Source organism: Onychomys torridus, chromosome 23 (assembly GCF_903995425.1).
Source record: "Onychomys torridus chromosome 23, mOncTor1.1, whole genome shotgun sequence".
NCBI classification, from domain to species: Eukaryota; Metazoa; Chordata; class Mammalia; order Rodentia; family Cricetidae; genus Onychomys; species Onychomys torridus.
In genome coordinates this window covers 58,329,818-58,347,210 of record NC_050465.1, presented here as the reverse complement: position 1 = coordinate 58,347,210, position 17,393 = coordinate 58,329,818, and the positions used below count along the sequence as shown (strand labels likewise).

General features: G+C 51.9%; 1 protein-coding gene across 4 annotated transcripts in view; it reads left to right on the top strand.

The window, feature by feature from the left end:
• Window positions 1-17,393, top strand: part of Tns1 (tensin 1) — a 224,726-nt gene that overhangs the window by 1,014 nt on the left and 206,319 nt on the right. The window lies entirely within an intron of this gene.

The following is a 17,393-nucleotide window of genomic DNA, read 5'->3' as shown; positions in this document are numbered from 1 at the left end:
AGGCTCTGCATTTTCCTGGAGAAAGTGTTTTGTATTACTAGGGACTGGCCAACTCTCCTCCATCCCGTGCAGGACCACAGCCTCCTTCTCCATGGGGGTAGGGGAAACGCCTCATGGGACTGTGTGTTGAACTATGTTCTGGGTGATACTGGCGTCCTACAGTTCTTTCTCCACGGAGGCCAGCAGTCCTCCTAATGCGTCCTGCAACCACATCCCAGCCCCTCCTTATGGACCACAGGGAGGCCAGTTTGGCTGTGTGGCTATGTGTACTTATGTTTGCAAGAGGCTCCTCTGCACTGCTGGACTGGCTGTCCCTTTAGGGCACAGATGAGAGCCTTATTTGTGGTCAAATGCCACAGCCACAGGTACAGGGTAGATGAAATGCTCTATCCTGCAAAGCAGTAGGCAGTGACTGGGCATGATGAGGGGCAGGTTTGGGATGGAATTATCATCTGTATCCCAAAGTGGCTGGTGCCCTAACTGGAGCCTGGGAGCAGGGAGGGCTTGGGGAGCCTGGGAGTATGAATTGGGTACCCCACATCACTGGTGATGGCAGAGAACTGAGGTGACATGATAGAGCTTTTAGACTGCAGGTCCCCCTCCCCAGAATCATTAGGGTGGCTTTCCCCTCACCCACCCACCCTTGGTCCAGAGCTTCCCACTCTTCTGTCTTTTGCAAGGGAGGTGAGGAGACAGTGGCCCTTCCTATTTCAAATCCTGGCTTTTCCCTTAAGGGGTGAGTCTGAGCTGCTTCCTGGGGTCTGGGGCTTGGAGCAGAGAGTCCTGGGAGGCATCTCAGACTCCAGGGTTCCCTGTTTGTTGCTCTTACCTCCTGCTTGGCTGAGACCATCCACTTCCTTGTTTGGCCTGCTGCTTTTCAGACAGGTCCCCAACCCTTCTTCTCCTCTTTCTGCCTGTGGGCTGGGGACTTTTACCCCCTCCTAACTCTCCCTGCAGCCAGCTTTGATATGGTGGGGGGATGCCCACCAGGCATGTGAGGAGCTGAGATCTGGGAGAAGAACCAGGGGCGCTGGAGGCTGGTGACTCAGGAAGAGAAGCGGGGGAGGGATTTGTGTGTGCCCTGTGTGACAGCGACAGGGATGTCTGTGTTCAGGGACAAGTGTCTGTCTGCATTTGGATGAGCTGGTTTTCCAGTGGCCTCTTGGGAGAGCTGGCTGTGACTCATCCCCTCCCTTATCTGCATGGATAAGGCTCCATCTCAGCCAAGTGCCCAGGCCCTGGTTCAAGCAGGGGCTGCTGGGCCGGCAGCTCTTCTTGCTTAACCAGGACCCCATTCACAGGTAACTCTCGGGAGACTGCAGCCCAGGAAAGAGCAGCCTGTGCCTATTACGGGGGCCCTGGCTGGAGGAGGTGTGATACTCATGCTCTTGTTCTGGATAAACATTGCTTGGGCTCTCACCCTCCCGAGAACCCCTGCTCAGAAGCTACTAGGCATCTGGGCTGGCAGCCAGGGCTCTCCTACTGCCACAGACACGTGCCAGCCGCCATTCCTGCCTGGCCCATCCCACGGGCTAACTTTGTGCCCTGAGGCGGGCTGGGCTCATGTCTCTGACTCCCCCCCTCAGTCTTGCTATTCTGATGCCCCCTTTGCCCACTGTGGTATCCCTGTCTTCTATGCAGTTACCTTTCTCACTCTGCGGAGGCGCCCCCTCTTCCTATCCCCACTCACTCTGTCTCTCCAGCCCTCACTGCACTGGCAGGCCTGAATCTGAGACCTGCCCCTCCTCCCTCTTTAGAGGGTGCTGCCTGCTCCAGCTTTGCCCTGTCTTGAGCTTGGATCCTATACCTTTCAGCTGTCCTGTTTTTAATTATTGATTTTTTAAAAACATTTATTTATTTATTTATTTATTTATTTATTTATTATTTGTTTATTATTTGTGTGTTATTGGGCACATGCCAGGGTCCATGCCCTGTGAGAGTCACATCTCTTCTTCGACCATGTGGGTCCCCAGGATCAAACTCATGGCGTCAAGCTTGGCAGCAGGTGCCTGTACCAGCTGAACCATCTCATGACCCTCAGCTGGTGTCTTTGGCCCTCAGAGTTTGTGCACGCTGAGCCCTTCTGAGGCTCCTGTGGGGGCCTGAAGAGGAAGGAGGGCAGGGATTGGCATCCCTCCTGAACGTTCCCGCCAAGCTTCTCTGACCTGGGCGCCAAAGGGCCTGGCGGGCATCTCTAGGTGCCAGCCTCGCCTCCTCACTCTGTGCTGTGTCCAAGACAAGTGGGTGCTTGTCTAGTGGCGGGAGCAGCAGAAAGAGACATCAGGCTGATTCTTCCCTCCTAAAGCCGTCCTTTGGGGTTACTGCTCTGGCCTCTGCTTCTCCTAGCCGGGGGTCCCTGAAGTTTAGCCGACCCGCAGCCACCCCTGTTGTAAGCTCCTACAGGATGGACGGTTCTGTGTCTAATCCAGCTCTTAGTCCTGGGGGTTACTTCCTTTTCTTCTAGTTTGCTAGAATTCTAGAGCTCCAGAGCTGAACAAGACCTTCGTTCACGGTTCTGAACCGGAGGTGGCCACAGCTCCAGGTGATAATGTGACGAAAGCTATGGATGCTGTTTTTAGGGAGGATGGTGTGCATGCCTGCATAGCTGCTGCACACACAAACACTATCATGCATCTCTCTATATTTGCCCTGGCTCCGCTCCATCTACTTTGTGTTTCACAAATAAGCACCTTCCCCCCACCCCAAGGCTCAGAAAAGGGGAGTGACTTGCCCAGTGTCACACTTCATGTAAATAAATGTCAGAATGCCAGGCAGTGGTACACACCTTTAATCCCAGCACTCGGGAGGCAGAGCCAGGCAGATCTCTGTGAGTTCGAGGCCAGCCTGGTCTACAGAGCGAGAGCCAGGACAGGCACCAAACCTACACAGAGAAACCCTGTCTCAAAAAAAATAAAGAAATAAAATAAAGACAAACAAACAATAAATGTCAGAGCTACCGCTTTATCTCAGGTGTCCTGGCCCCAGAGGGGTGGGAGTTTTGTCCCCAAATGCAACTTTTGCTTTTTATATCCTGCAAGATAGGAGCCTGGTTGTTCATTGGCTCCATATTGATTCAAGTAGTTTTGGACAAGTGGCATCAGGCGAGGAGCTGGGGACAAGGCAGAAAGCGGGCAGCACTTGCTCTTGCCCCAGGGGACTGTCCTTGGGTGGGAGAGATGAAGAGGGCTGCTAATGAGGTCTCGAACACAAACTCCTTCCCTAGCCACAGTGCCAGGGGTCGGGGAGGCAGGTCAGCCTGTCAGGGGATGACAGCACAGTGATTGGCAGAGAGAGGAAGTAGTGCTTCCTCAGGGGGCTGGAGCCCAGGTAGGGAAGAGGGAAGGTCTAGAAGAAGGAGTACCATGTTCAAAGGCCCTGGGATGGAGGGTGGTGGGGACTTCCCACAGAAGTTAGAGACTTTCTGTGGCTGCTCTGGCTCCTGATGAACCCTGTGTCTAGGCCATGGTTATGGTGTGAAGGGAGCAGAGGCCAAATCAGGAGCCTGGGCAGGTGAGGCGGTCCTTTGGGAAGGAGTTGACGGGGACAGCGTGGAGGTAGAACAAGATAGCAGTGTGACTCCTCAGCTTACAGACAGGGTGGCTTAGGAGGCCCAACACATTCCCCAGCTCAGTTGGAGCATTTCACAGAAGCATGTACAGACAGACGCCCTACTAACTCACATCCTCGTATCTTTGTGCTCCACATGTAGCGTTAAGAAACAGCTGTTGGTATGCCTATGACTCAGGGGGCTGAGGCAGGAGGACTGTGAGGGAAGGGATGGATTGGATTATATAGTGAGATCCTGTTTCAAATAAAGGGGGGTGTTATCTGGGGATATGGCTTGGTCATAGAGGACTTGTCTAGATATAGAAGGCCCTGGGTTTCATCACGAGTTGGGGGAGGGAGAAGAAGAGAAATTGAGTTTTCCAGTCCAGCACCCTGACGCTCTCCTTCCTGCCTCCTACCACTCATTGATTTCCCCTCAAAGGGATGTTCCCTGTCTTGCCTTCCAATTAGCACAGACTGGCCTGGTATAGGATGTCTCATGAGTTGAATGGAGTGCTGATTTTTGCATCTGACTTATAACCCACACTATGGCCATGGCTTTTATCCCAATTCTTGCACATGGCTGTAGATTGCTCCTTCTCCTGTCTGGGTGGTGTTCCACCATGTGAAGGTACATGATTGATTTCCCTATTCCTCTATTGGCAGGCATCAGGGCTCTTGTGACTAACTTCTCTGTGATCATTTTCATATGTGGCTTTTGGTGGTCGTACGTTCGAATACCTGCTGTGTACATGTATGACTCAATGTTGATGGTTTGTAGGAAGACTCAACAAGAATCAGGGGACTCTTTCTATAAATGAAGCGTGCCAGGGACTTTGGTAACAGCATTAGCGATATCTGAGGAGGGAGAGGAGACTCCCTGGCTCGTGTTTTGCCCTATGAACCTCTCTGCAGCCCCAGTGTGGGACTTGGGAGGGAGACGAACGAAGGAGCTAGAGTGACATTTCAGCAGGGTAGGTGGCACTCAGCTGACTACCTCCTTCTCAGTTGTGTGTTCAGTCTGGGGCGGGCCCGGTCCCTGGCAGGAACAGGAGGGTATGAGGCTGAGGGTGGGGCCTCATTCCTCCTCTCTTTCCAGATGGGCAAGAAGCCAGCTATTGCCTCCTTGCTTGCTGTATGAACTTGCCAATGTCCCCTGGCAGAGTGTGGTGCCAAGGGCAGGCAAGCTAAGGCAGCCCTTGGGGGAACAGAGGAGAGTAGAGGTTTCCATCTACTCAAGAGGTGGCTGGTACCCAGGGTCCTCCTCCTTTTTAGTACCCACCTCTGATTTCCAATTTTCTTTGTTTCCAGAGACCCAAGACCTGATGTTTCTGACCAGCTACCTATCTTAGCCTGAACAGCCCTGGAGCCCTGTCCCAGGACAGTAAAATAGATGAACCTCACTTCTGTGTATCTGTGTACCTCTCTGTCTCTCTCTGTGTCTCTGTCTCTGTCTCTCTTGTGTGTGTGTGTGTGTGTGTGTGTGTGTGTGTGTGTGTGTTGGTGCACATGCATGAATGTGGAGGCCAGAGGGGTTAATATCAGCTGGTCTTCCTTGATTAATCTCCACCTTATTTTCTGAAACAGGATCTCACTGAATAAGAAGCTCATGGATTTGGCTAGTCTGGGATCCACCTGTCTCTACCCACTCCTTCCCAAGTGTTGGGGTTTAAGGAAGCATGCCACGCATGCCAGAATTTTATGTAGTTTCTGAGGATCTGAACTCAGGTCCTCATGCTGGTATGGCAGGTGCTGTACCAACTAAGCCATCTCCTCAGCCCCAATTCCATGTTTCTTTCTGGCCAGGAATGGGAGAGTTGGTGGGCCACTCTGGGAATGTTTATTCAAAAGACTGTTTCCCTGGTAAGCCTATATGCAAGGGTCTCATATCAAGGTTAAGTTTCAGTGAACTTGGTGTCCCAGGAACTTAACAAAGGTTTTATAGCACACAGGTGCTCAGTAACAGTTGCTCAGTGGATGGAGGGATGCATGGTGAAATGGATTAAGGCAGAGAACCCCGTGGAAGGAGAGAAGACCCAAACGGAAATCCACACCAATGTGGACAGGATTGGGAAAGGGCTGTCTTGCCCCGCAGTGGAGCTGTTTGATCTCCCCCTCAAACTTGGGCTCCACCCAGGCTTGAATTCTTTGAGTGCTTAGCTGGAGGGTGCATGCGTGAGGCTAGGAACCAGGGTTTGACCAAGGGGATCAAGGTCAGGTGTGGTTGAAGGTCATCAGAAGCACGTGCAGGATTGAATGACGTCAGCTGATAGGACTTGGCCAGGTTTGAAACCACTGAGATGGGAGATGTGATTTGGCAACCAGCTAGGGCTGGCAGCGGGTGGTAGTCATGGGAGACTGAAGAAGGTGTCTCTGGGCTTCCGGGTAAACTTTTGCCTTTGCACAACTGCTCCAGGCATTTCTGCCAGCACCCTTTGCAGACAGACACTTCTGCCTGTCCTTATCCACTCCCATTGCACCCTACTCATCTCGACCTAGCTGCAGCCAGAAGGGTCAAGAGTGGCCTGGAGGAGCTACAGGCATCATCCTCAGAGTCTTCAGATGCACCTGAAGCCCCATGTTCTGTGGGCTGTGGTCCTGGGTGCCATGGTGATTCTGCACCCAGAAGGAGCCTCTCAATTCTCGTGTGTCTGCTCACCTTTCCACCTGTCTCTTCCCCACTCAGCCTCCTATTTATTTGTTTATTTGTTTGTTTGTTTATTTTTTGGTTTTTCGAGACAAGGTTTCTCTGTGTAGTTTTGGTGCCTGTCCTGGAACTCGCTCTGTAGACCAGATCCACCTGCCTCTGTCTCCTGATTAAAGACGTGCACCACCACCGCCTGGCTCCCTTCAGCCTTCTTATTCTCTTTCCCATGACCACCCTCGGTCACCTCGTTTCTCCTCTCACACCCACCCACCCTCTTCAAGCACTGTGTGTGTTCACACTGCTTCACTGAGAGTCTCAGTCAGGTTGTGCTAGGGTGAACATCTGAGATGGATGGTTTCATTTCTTTCTGCCCTTTTTTTTCTTAATTTTTTGAGACAGGGTCTTACTATGTAGCTCTGGCTGGTCTGGAACTTGTTATATAGATAGACCAGGTTGGCCTTGAACTCACAGAGATCTACCTGCCTCTGCCTTCCCAGGGCTGGGATTTAAGGTATGCATTACTATGATCTACCATTACAGAGTCTCGTATAGTTCAGGCTGGCTTTGAACCTGCTATATAGCTGAGGATGACCTTCAACTTCCAAGGGCTGGGATTTCAGTCATTTATGCCACCAGGCACAGACTATGTGGTGTTGGGGATGAAACCTAGGACTTTAGGCATGCTAGGCAAGCACTCAACTACTGGGGTCCATCTCCAGCCAGGCACTACATTTTCTTTATCCATTCCCCTCTTAATGGGCTTCTAGGTTTGTTCCCTAATTTAGCTGTGTGAAAAGTGCTGCCATAAACATTGGTGCCTCTGTGACGTCTCTGTGACATGTGAACGTGAAGTCCTTTGGGTAAATACCTAGGAGTGCTAAGGCTGAGTCAGATGGAGGACTATGGTTGGTGTTTTGAGAAACCCTCCATACTGACCTCCACAGGGGTGTAAAGAAGTTCCCTTTTGTCTGCATCCTAACCATTTGTGTTTTGACTGTATGTGTGTCTGGACCACATGCGTTCAGAGCCTGGGGAGGCCAGAAGAGGGTGTATAGGATCCTCTGGAACCGGAGTTACAGGTGGTTATGAGCCACCATGTGGATGCTGGGAACCGAACTTGGTCTTCTGAAGGAGCAGCCAGTGCTTTTAACCAGTGATCCATCTCTCCAGCCCCTTAATGTGGTATTTTGTTGTTGAGATAGGGTCTCACTATGTAGCCCTGGCTGTCCTGGATCTTGCTCTGTAGGCCAGGCTGGCCTTGAACTCACAGAGAGCCCCCTGGCTCTGCTTCCTGAGTGCTGGGATTAAAGGCGTGTTTGGTCACATTACCTCGGGTTCCCTCACTTGTAGCTTTAATTTACATTTCTCTGATGGCCGGTGGGATTGGACATGTTTTTCAAGTGTTTATTTGTGTTTCCTCTTTTGAGAACTGTCTGCTTATTTCTTTAGCCCATTTGTTAATTGGGTTATTTGATTGCTTATTTATTGTGTGCAGTGTATGTATGTGTTTGTGTGACTGTGTACACATGTGTGTGAGGGTGTGCTTGTGTATGGAGAGCCCAGAGAGCAGTATCAGGTGGATTTCTTAACCATTTTCAAACTTTATTTTTTTATTTTACAAATTTTTTCCAGTTTGTGTGTGTGTGTGTGTGTGTGTGTGTGTGTGTTGTATTTGTGTGTGTTGTATTTGTGTGTGTTCATGCTTGCATGTATGTGTGTACGTGGAGGCCCAAGGTTGATGTCGGTAATCATTCTGGATTGCTCTTCTACCTTATTCATTGATGCAGGGTTACTTAATCGAATCCAGAGCTCATCTATATGGCTAGTCTCCTTAGCCAGCTTGCTAAGGGGATCCTGCCTCTGCCTTTTGAGGCTGGAGTTATAGGTGGGCTGCCGTGCTCACTCAGCATTTTATGTGTGTTCTAGGGATCCAGATTGGTACTCAGGCATGCACAGTGAGTAGTTTAACTGCTGAGCCATCCCCTTAGCCCTAAACCTTGACTTTTTCTTGAAGTCTTATGTTTATATTATTATTTATTTATGTGGTTTATAGCGTGTGTGTGTGTGTGTGTGTGTGTGTGTGTGTGTGTGTGTGTGTGTGCCATAGCACATGTGTGGAGGTCAGTTTTCTCCTTCTACCATATCAGTCCTGAGGGTGGAACTTGAAGTTATCAGACTTGGCAGGAAGCACATTATTCAATGAACCATCTCTCTGGCCCATCTACCTTGAGTTTTGAGGCTTAGTCTTCTCACTGAACCTCATTGGTAAAGCCAGCCTGGCTAGCCAATGAGCACTAGGAATTTGCTTTCTCCCTCTCATCCCCCCCCCCCCTTCATCCCCTGCCCTCCTTGCTGGGATTACAGACAGATACCTCTACTATCTGGTTCTTACGTGCCTACTGGTTCTAAACTCAAGTCCTAATGTGTGTGGTGGGCACTTTAGTAACTGAACTGCCTCCCCACCCACCCTTGTTATTTAGTCTTTTGAGTTCTTTGTATGTTCTAGATATTAATCTTCTGTCCCATGTATAGCTGGCAAAGATTCTCTCCCATTCTGAAGTCTGCCTCATTCCTTGCTTGTTTTCTTTACTGTGCAGTGTCTTTTTAATTTTATGAGGCCCCATTTGTCAGTTGTTGGCACTGTTTCCTACATGACTGGAGCCCTGCTCAGAAAGTTCTTGCCTCCACCTGTATCTTGAAGTGTTTCCCTCCATAGTTTTAGAGTTTCAGGACTTTCATTAGGGTCTTTGATCTATTGGGACTTATCTCTTCACTCATTTCCCTTTGCTGGACCTCTCCTTTTGTGGGAGACTCTCCTGAGATAACAGCCAACTCCAAGGGTAATGGCATCCGTCCGTCCGTGGGGGCAGTGTCCCAGGGAGGCTCACCTTGCAACCAGATAGGCTGTCTGTCCAGATCTGCCCTGCCTGAGGTTGTCTAGGAAGCCCTCACAGAGGAGGTTGCATTTCAAAAGGGATCTTCAGAGATAGTAGCCGTTCACTGATACTAATCTGAGGCCTACAGCCCTCAGCCTCTGTGGCTGCTGACACTCTCCATGCTCCAAGCTCCAAGTGAGCCCCGTGGAACTGCTGAGCCCCTTCCACCTGGTTAGTTCAGTCGGTAGAGCATGAGACTCTTAATCTCAGGGTCATAGGTTCGTGCCCCACATTGGGCGCCAGATAGTACAAAAAATCCATGGAGTCTACTTAAAGGATAAAGTAATTTATTAGGGAGGAAGACTCACTACAACACAGGAGATTTATGTAGGGTCCTGGAAGCCCGAGGTACAGCCTCATGCTGTTCTTTCACCTGAATCTGTCTTAGCATCCAAGCCCACAAAAGAGAGAAGATAACAGACTACATGCCTCTCAGGTCTTAAGGGTAGCCCAGGGGCAGGTACTTCAAGGTCATAGGTAGGTAGGACAGTCATCTGCTACATCTCTAGGGGTAGTGCTTCAAGGTCATAGATAGAACAGATATCCACTACACCGGGGAGGCATAGGCAATTCAGTAGGATTCAGAGCTTGGAAAGAAGGGGAGAGGTAGGGTTAGAAGGTGGGGAAATAGCCTGTTAGGAAGGGGCTTGAATGTAGAGATAAAGGATTTGGCCTCGAGACTCTTGTGAGCTGTAAGGAGGTCTTGGAGGTGGGGGGGGAGGATGGAGGGGCTTTATATTTTAATCTGTTCAAGGCACAGGGTAGGGGATTCATGGAGGGCAGGGCATGGGGTGACTGGAACTTGTTGACCAGTCTTTCTCATGTGGCAGGACCACATAGGAGTTTGTTGTGTGTGTTTAGGGGTGGGGTTTTGTGTCAGCCAGCACTTCCTCCTCCCTTAGTGGACCTCTGGGGAAGCTGTCTATCTGTCCTTGTCCCTGACTTCACCTCTATTATGACACCCCCACCCCAACTCCAAGAACTTGGGCTGGGTGAGGTAGGTTCTTAAGCCAAGAACCTAGTATATCTGGCTCTCTGCCTTGTCCTTTTGGCTCCATTCACCTGCTGCCCAGCCCAGGCATCACTCCCAGGGGACAGGCCTGGCTTTGTTGGGACCCTGAGACCTGTGCCAGGCATGTGGGTCTTACCCTTGTAGAGTTGCAGGATGGGAAATGGAGGGCTGAGTACCTACTCAGGTGTAGAGATATCAGGACCTTGGTCCTGTGGAAGTCTGAGTGTAGATGTTCTGGGCTGGGCACAGCTTAGCCCTACTGGCCACGTCCCTGACATGTTCCTTGCAGGTTGGGAGTGGGGGAGCTAGTGGTTTATGGCCAGAGGTACAGAGAGTAAGTGGGTAGGAAAGATCCCTCTGGCCATATCTCCTTTCTCTTGCTGCCTCTGGCTCTGTACTTTGGCCTGCTTCTGACCTGGGAGTCTTCCTCTTCTTTCTTATGGCCTGCTTCCATGTTCCAACTCTGTTCCTCCCTGTGTATCTGTCTTGCAAGGGCAGGTGGCTTCTTTGCTGTAGGAGAGATTGTGTGGGGTGGCAGCTTCCCAATGGGCTTGGGAATGATGCTAGGTCCAGCTTGAACTTTTTAAGAGTTTTAGGACTGTGTGTGAATAAGTATATTTATTTAACCTCTTTGTGCCTCAGTTTCCCAAGTTCCCCCACTGTACTAACAGCTGTTAGGACAGTGGATGGCATATTGACAACATTTGATAAAGGACAGCTGTCTTTGTGGGCATCATCATCATTGTTATTGCTATTGAGTGATAGTATTCATCCAGTCCTTCAGGAAATATGATGCATCGGAAGTGTGAGGAAGTGTGAGGGCCCCAAGTATGAGGACCTTACCAGAGGTCTGCCTGCTGGGGCGGAAGGACTGGGGAGGCTGAGAGTCTCTTCCTGCTACAAGTCTGCCCTGAGAGAGTGGGGTGGAGATGGTGGTGGTGGTGGTGGAGGAGGAGGAGGGAGGAGGAGGCGGAGGAGGAGGAGGAGGAGGAGGAGGAGGAAAGGCCAGGCTTCTTCACTCAGAGGAGAGTTCAGCAAGGCTAGCAGAGTCCACGGGGCAAAGTTGCTCATCAGAGAAAGCCATAGTGCTTTAGCATGGCACTCTCCCTACTATATTGGAGTTACCTATGGGATGCTCAGTCTTTGCAAATCAGAGCCTCATTTCCAGTTAGCTGCCTTTGTAGGACACAGAGAGGACTGGAGCCTTTGGTGTGTGCGAGATGGCTTGGGGAGCAGTGAGGGATGACTCAAGCATCTAGAAGAGATGACAGTGTGCACAGGCCGTCAACAGTCCATTTTAGGTCTCCTGGCTTCTCACTGCCAGGTTCTGACTTTGGCATGAGTGTCGTCTACCTCTGTGAGTTCGATACTTCGAGCAGAGTGTCGATTCCCTCTGATACCTTTCCTGCCCTTCCCATCCTGCCTTTTGGCTTGTGTGCCTCAGTGCTGAGGGGAAAGTCCCAGGGTATGGCATTTAGAAATGGGCAGTCTACTAGCCCCGCTCACCACCGCACCCCAAATTTCATGCTGTGTGGGTGGGTGATGGGCAATTGGACTTGACCCCTGACATTCACCTTGACTGTTCTCTGAGTTGGTTGGAGTGTGGGGCAGGGGTGCCCGGCAGTTAGCAAGCTGTAACAGCAGCAGATGAATGAAGTTGGAGCAAGAGCAAATGTTTCTGGGCACCAAGCTGAGGCCATCTGTGGGCGGTCGGCTCGGACCCAGCCAGGCCAGACTGTCCCCCTCCTCTACTGCCCCCTCAGCTCCCACCGCAGCAGCTGGCAGACTGCATTGAGACCCGGGGAGGCACCCAGACGGCCTCCTGACCCCCAGCTACTCACTATGCGAAGCATGGCTCCTTTATTCCTTCGGCCTTTTAATGGTGCCACAGCAGGGGGCGGTTTCTCTGTGCTTCTCTTGTTTCCTACAAAATTCCTTCCTGCGGGCAGGCTACTTCCAGAGGCTTAGAAAGGAAACTATGTCGCTTCTGAGGATGGGCACCTGAGCATGAGGCTAGCTGGGTGAATCTTTTCCTAGCTGTGTGCTCTGGGCAAAACGACTCCCCAGTCTCTGAGTTTCAGTGACCTCAGTTGGGAAATAGGGAGAAGGGAGCCCACCACGCCAGGCTTCTGGGAAAGAGCTAGCTTGGCGATACATGCTAAGCTCTGGGACGGGGGCCGGTGGCACTGTCTGTGCCTGCCTGCACTCTGTCCTTCTTGGCATCTTCTTTTGCTCTATAGTCTGCAGGCTGGAGTGCTGAGGTCAGCTGGGGATGGTGGAGGAGCAGGCTGGCCTGGAAGCTCCTCTCTCGGGGGTGGGGGTTAGGCATCAGGTGAAGCATGGGGACAGATAAGCTCATAGCAGCCCGGATACAAAAAGAGGGAGGGCTAGTGGTGAAATATCTTGTGCTGATCAGGTGGCAGGTATGAGATGATAGAGCTGGAAGCCTAGGAAATCAGAGCCAGCACACAGGCCTTGCATTAGTGAGGAGTGGGGGAGCTGAGAGACCATTGTTTCCAGCATATTGCAGGTGCGCAGCTAGGCTCAGTCTCCTTCTGAATCTGGAAGGCCATTCTCGGACATCTGGTTGACCCCTCCATGCTTCTGCATGAGGCCACCCTAGAAGAGTGGGTCTGCTTGTGTGCAGGACCCTATGCTTGGGGTCTCTGACATGGCAGGTGGGCAGTTAACAATGATGGCCACAGATGCCTTTGAAAAACAGCCTTTTCAGGCTAGGGAGATGGCTCAGAGATAAAGGCACTCGCCACAGACAACCTGCATTCAGTCCCTGGGTGATTATTCTATGACCACCTCTCATGAATGGTGACACTCCCTGATTAAATACATAAATAATCTTTTCTGTCACCCTGCAAAGTGTTGGACATGGTCATGACTATCCTGTGCTGAGCTGGGTAGTTGAGACATGGGAGGGCCCCAGACAGGTACCTCCACTTGGACCTTTTGAGGGGAGGGAGTCTGGTTGAAAGACGTCATGGTCTTGTCTGATTAGTCAGCGGTACTTCTCCCCTGGGAATCTCCGTGGGAATCCCCAGCCTGGCCCCTTCTGAGCACCTGCCCCTGCTTCAGCCAGGTGCCAGAGGAGGGGGTCTAAGAAGCGGTCTGTGGCTACCACCTTCTTTGGGGATAGTGTGGGGTTAGATCTATGTCTGCTTTGCACGGTGATCCGCCCTCCACTTGTCTCTAGTGGGTGGGTGGGCACTCCAGACCCCGTTCGTTCCCCCCCCTCCCATGGGAGCATGAGCCCTACTCCCTGGGAGTCCTGTACTCCCTCCCCCTGAGCTCTGTAGCTGGTGTGTAGGGCTGTGAGAACAACCTCCATCTTGCTTCCCATACCCACAGACGGGCATTTTCAGCTCTGGGGTCTCTCTTGTGCCCTCCCTTCCTTCTCCATTTATCTCCCCCTCTGAGAGCCAAAGGCCCTTTGTAAAGGTCTTTGTGTGGATCTGAGCTCCCAAGCCTGCAGAGAGACAAAGGGACACACTTTCCCCCTCTCCATTGTCCCCTCTCTTCCCAGGAGGCCCTGCGCCCTGCATCCCACCCCCAGTCAGCTTGGCTTATTTCCTATGTAATTTAGTGAGTAGAGATGGGTGTTGAAAGGGTTCAGGGAGTCTGGGGCCCTGGACCAAGGCTGAGTGGCCCTAGCAGGAAGAAAGAGACTCGGTTCCTTTGGGGAGGGGTCCTCCAGGTTCTGAAGCAGGTTGGGCAAGGGGTTAGGTCATCAACACTGCTGTCCCTGTGTGGGTATGATCTCCCCCACCCCCTCCTTCTCTCTCTGTTGGTCACTGTCTTCCATCTGCCCCTGTCTCTGTTCATGTCTCTTTTCTCTCTGCATTGGCCTGCCCCCAGATCACTCTCATTATCTGTCTTGGAGAAACCAGGCAGGTCCCATCTTCATCCTTAATGCCAGTTCTAAGGAGATCCCTTCCCTTCTCCCCTCCTGAACATAGATCCCTTTTTCCCTGCCCTCCCCTAACCTGCATGGTCTCCCCTGGGGCACTGTCATTTCCTTTGCCCTGGCCAGCCTGATGACCCCAGCTGGAGTAACCCTGACTGGCTGCCTGCAGGGTTCTAGATAAAAATAGATATATGCTTGGTGACTGGGCCAAAGGCAGAGGCCAACCCACAGGTCTCTCATGGCCTCCTTGGGACACTTGCTCTTCTGGAGCCCTGGGGTCTCCCTACTGTAGTGGGTAGCCATTCCAGCTTTGACTTGGAAGTTCCAACCCCCATTGAGGCTTTGGTAATGGTCACGCCTATAAGGCAGGGCTGAGAGAAGAGAGGATGCTGAAGACCCGGGCTCCAGATATGGTGTGTGTGTGGGTCTCTTGGTTCCTGGCCCCTGGACGATGGAGGTAGACCGAGCAGAGTTCTCCAGAGAACACCACTGGACTGCGCCGCACCTTTCCCAGACCCTATAAACTATCCCTTCACTTGTAAGTTACCCCACAAAATAAACCTCCCTTTTAACTACATGGAGTGGCCTTAATAATTTCACCAGTACCTTACCACCTTGCTGCAGTGGGGAGTCTGGAGCACCATGGACCCCAGCAACTCTCAGGAGGGAGCTGCTGCTGGTGGTGGATGGCATATAGGCAGAGAGAGACAAGCCAAGGGCAAGGCCAATGCAGGAGTCCTAGTTGGTGGCCTGAACCCAAGTGCAGCCCAGGACATTGCAGGCATGGCACAGCATTCCAGGCCATGGGCAGTGGCTTGGGCCACAGTGGATTGGAGAGCCAGCTCTGCATACATGAGTTGCCAAGTAGCAGCCCAACCTCTGAGAGTGGCCATTTTCCTATGAGGAAAATGGAAGTCATCTGTGTCTTGGACAACAATTGAGTGACCTCTGGTGGGTCTGCATCTGCAGGACCCTCTGTAGGCTCCCCAGGCTGGTAGGCTTCCTCAGTCTTCAATTCCAGCCTTTGGTCCCTCATGTCTTTCTTTCTGGCTTATGTACACCCTCCTCATAGCCAGGTCTCCATTCCCTTGCTGGTTTCGAATGTGATTAAGCTCTTGCTTGTGAGCTCTGGAACCCAAGAGTCTTGCTGAGTCCAAGAGAGGAGAGCCCTGCTCTTTGGCTAGAGTGGCACAGGGAACAAAGCATGTAGCAGACACAGGCTCAGTTGTGGCTCTGCTGGGGCTTCATGGCTTTGGCATTCTTAAGACCTTCAGGTTCCCTAAAGGCTCTTCACATTCAATAGCATCCTGGTCTTATTCCATGAATATGATTTCTTCCTTCTTCCCCCAAGGGGATTGTGATCATCGTGTAGCCTTTCTTCTCCTTATGCTGCTTCCTCCAGGTGGCTTTGGAAACCATCATGGTTTATCTGGAAAGCTCTTCTCAGATGCTTGGAGCCCGGTTTTCTGTTCAGTGTTTAAATTAGGAGCACGGAGGGAGGATCGATTGCATCCCGCTGCCAGGCTGGACTGTTTTCTCAGGCAAACTCCTGTCCGTGTCTTTGGGTGTCTACATTTGGGCTTATTGGATCTCTGAGAAGACCCCACTTGGTTGCCACCCAGAGGAGTGGACCCACACTTGCTTTTCAGTGTCTGTCCCATATCCCCAGGACCAGCACCATCTCCTTCTTCTTTGGACAGTAGCTTCCTGTCTCTGGAGTTGGAGAAGAGGTCTGGATGGTGATGGCTTCTTCAGTGCTCCACTAGTCTTCCTGTTTCAGGGTCACATTTATCTCTGTCCCCAATCCTATCTGTGCTCCTCAGTCCTGAACCCTATGGGGACTGTACTGGGAGGCTAGCTTCTTCCCAGCCACTCTTCAGCCTGCTTGGGATTTTGCATGCCAGGACTTACAGTTTCCACTCACCCATCTCTCTCCTGCTCCCCAAAGTTTGACACGGTTGTCAGGGGTGATAGTGAAAATATTTAACAAGGGATCTAGGGGGTGGGTCAGCCCTTTCCTATCAGGACCAGGGAGGCCTAGGGTGAGATGGCTGCTTCCTGGCTGGGGTTGAAGAGGTTCAGGGCTGGCTCGTTCACCTATGAAGGGGCGGCTGAGCCCTGCCTGCTGGAGGGAAGCCGGCTTGAGGGTGAGGCTGGCTGGAAGGTTGCTTTTCTGGCTTTGTCCGTGTGTCCCCAATTTCTCTTCTTCTACCAGTTTTCTGCAGTGTGGCTTTGAGGCCATTCATGGGTGGGAAGTGGAATGGCATAGGACACACACACGGGAAGATGTGTCACTATCTGCTGGAGCTATGAGCAGAGGCGGGACTTCCTGTCTGGGAAGAGCCGTGAGACATCCTGCCTGCACAGATGTGATGGTGGTGTAGCCGCTCCTCCTTAGAGTCCCTTGTTCTCCTCCCTAGGAGCCCCCTCCTCAGGAGGCTGGGTCTTCCACCGGGGACCAGGGTCAACCTACCACAGGAGTAGAGTTTTGGGGGAAGGTAAAGGCAGGAGGATGTCATCTCTGTCATTTGGGGTCCAACATGGCCAGGCAGCTCCCGTAACTTCTGCTTTTCCATTTCTAGGGGAAATCCTTGTGACCCTGCCCTGCTTGGTGGGCTGAGCACAGCTTTTCTAATCCAAGGCCCAGTGGGGGACAGACCAGGTCTGTCACCTTTCTCCTTGTCCCTAGCCCCTCCTTCCAGCATGGAAACGGCAGTGGGGTTCCTCGGTGTCCCCCAGGTGGCTACAGCTTTTCCACCCACACCCTCAGCTGCCTAACCCTTCCTCTACCTCCCACAGGCAGAAAGCCTGGGGAAGGATGTCTAGAGCAGCGCAGAGCCAGGTGGGAGGGCCCAGGTGTGGCCCAGCTGGGGAAGAGTTGGATGGGAACAGCTGTCTGGTTGGAAAGTGGCCTCATTCCCCAGGGGGGCTGACTACTCAGACCTGTGGATGGTAGGTGTGAGTTCTGGGTTTTGCAAGATAACTCCTTGGCGGGTGTGGAGCTCAGTGAGAATGAAGACTCTGGATACAGGGTTTCCTGAAAAGGTGAAGAGCAATTTATGAGATTTTGTGCTGAAAATGGGGGACTTGTTTTGGAGGGGTTTAAAAGCAGAGCATGGAGAGTGGTAAGGGGGAGGGGGGATACAGAAGTCGCTCCAGCAGTGTTGTTATATCTCCTTGCAGGTGCTTCATGCTGTCCTATTAGGTATTTTCTGCTTCAGTCCTGGCTCGTTCTTCCCATTCATCCTTGTGGTGGGTGTGGGGTCCCAGGAGTTCATTACTGGGCTTCCATTTCTGTCTCCTCTGATGGATAGGTAGCCTCTTGTCCCCCTTTTC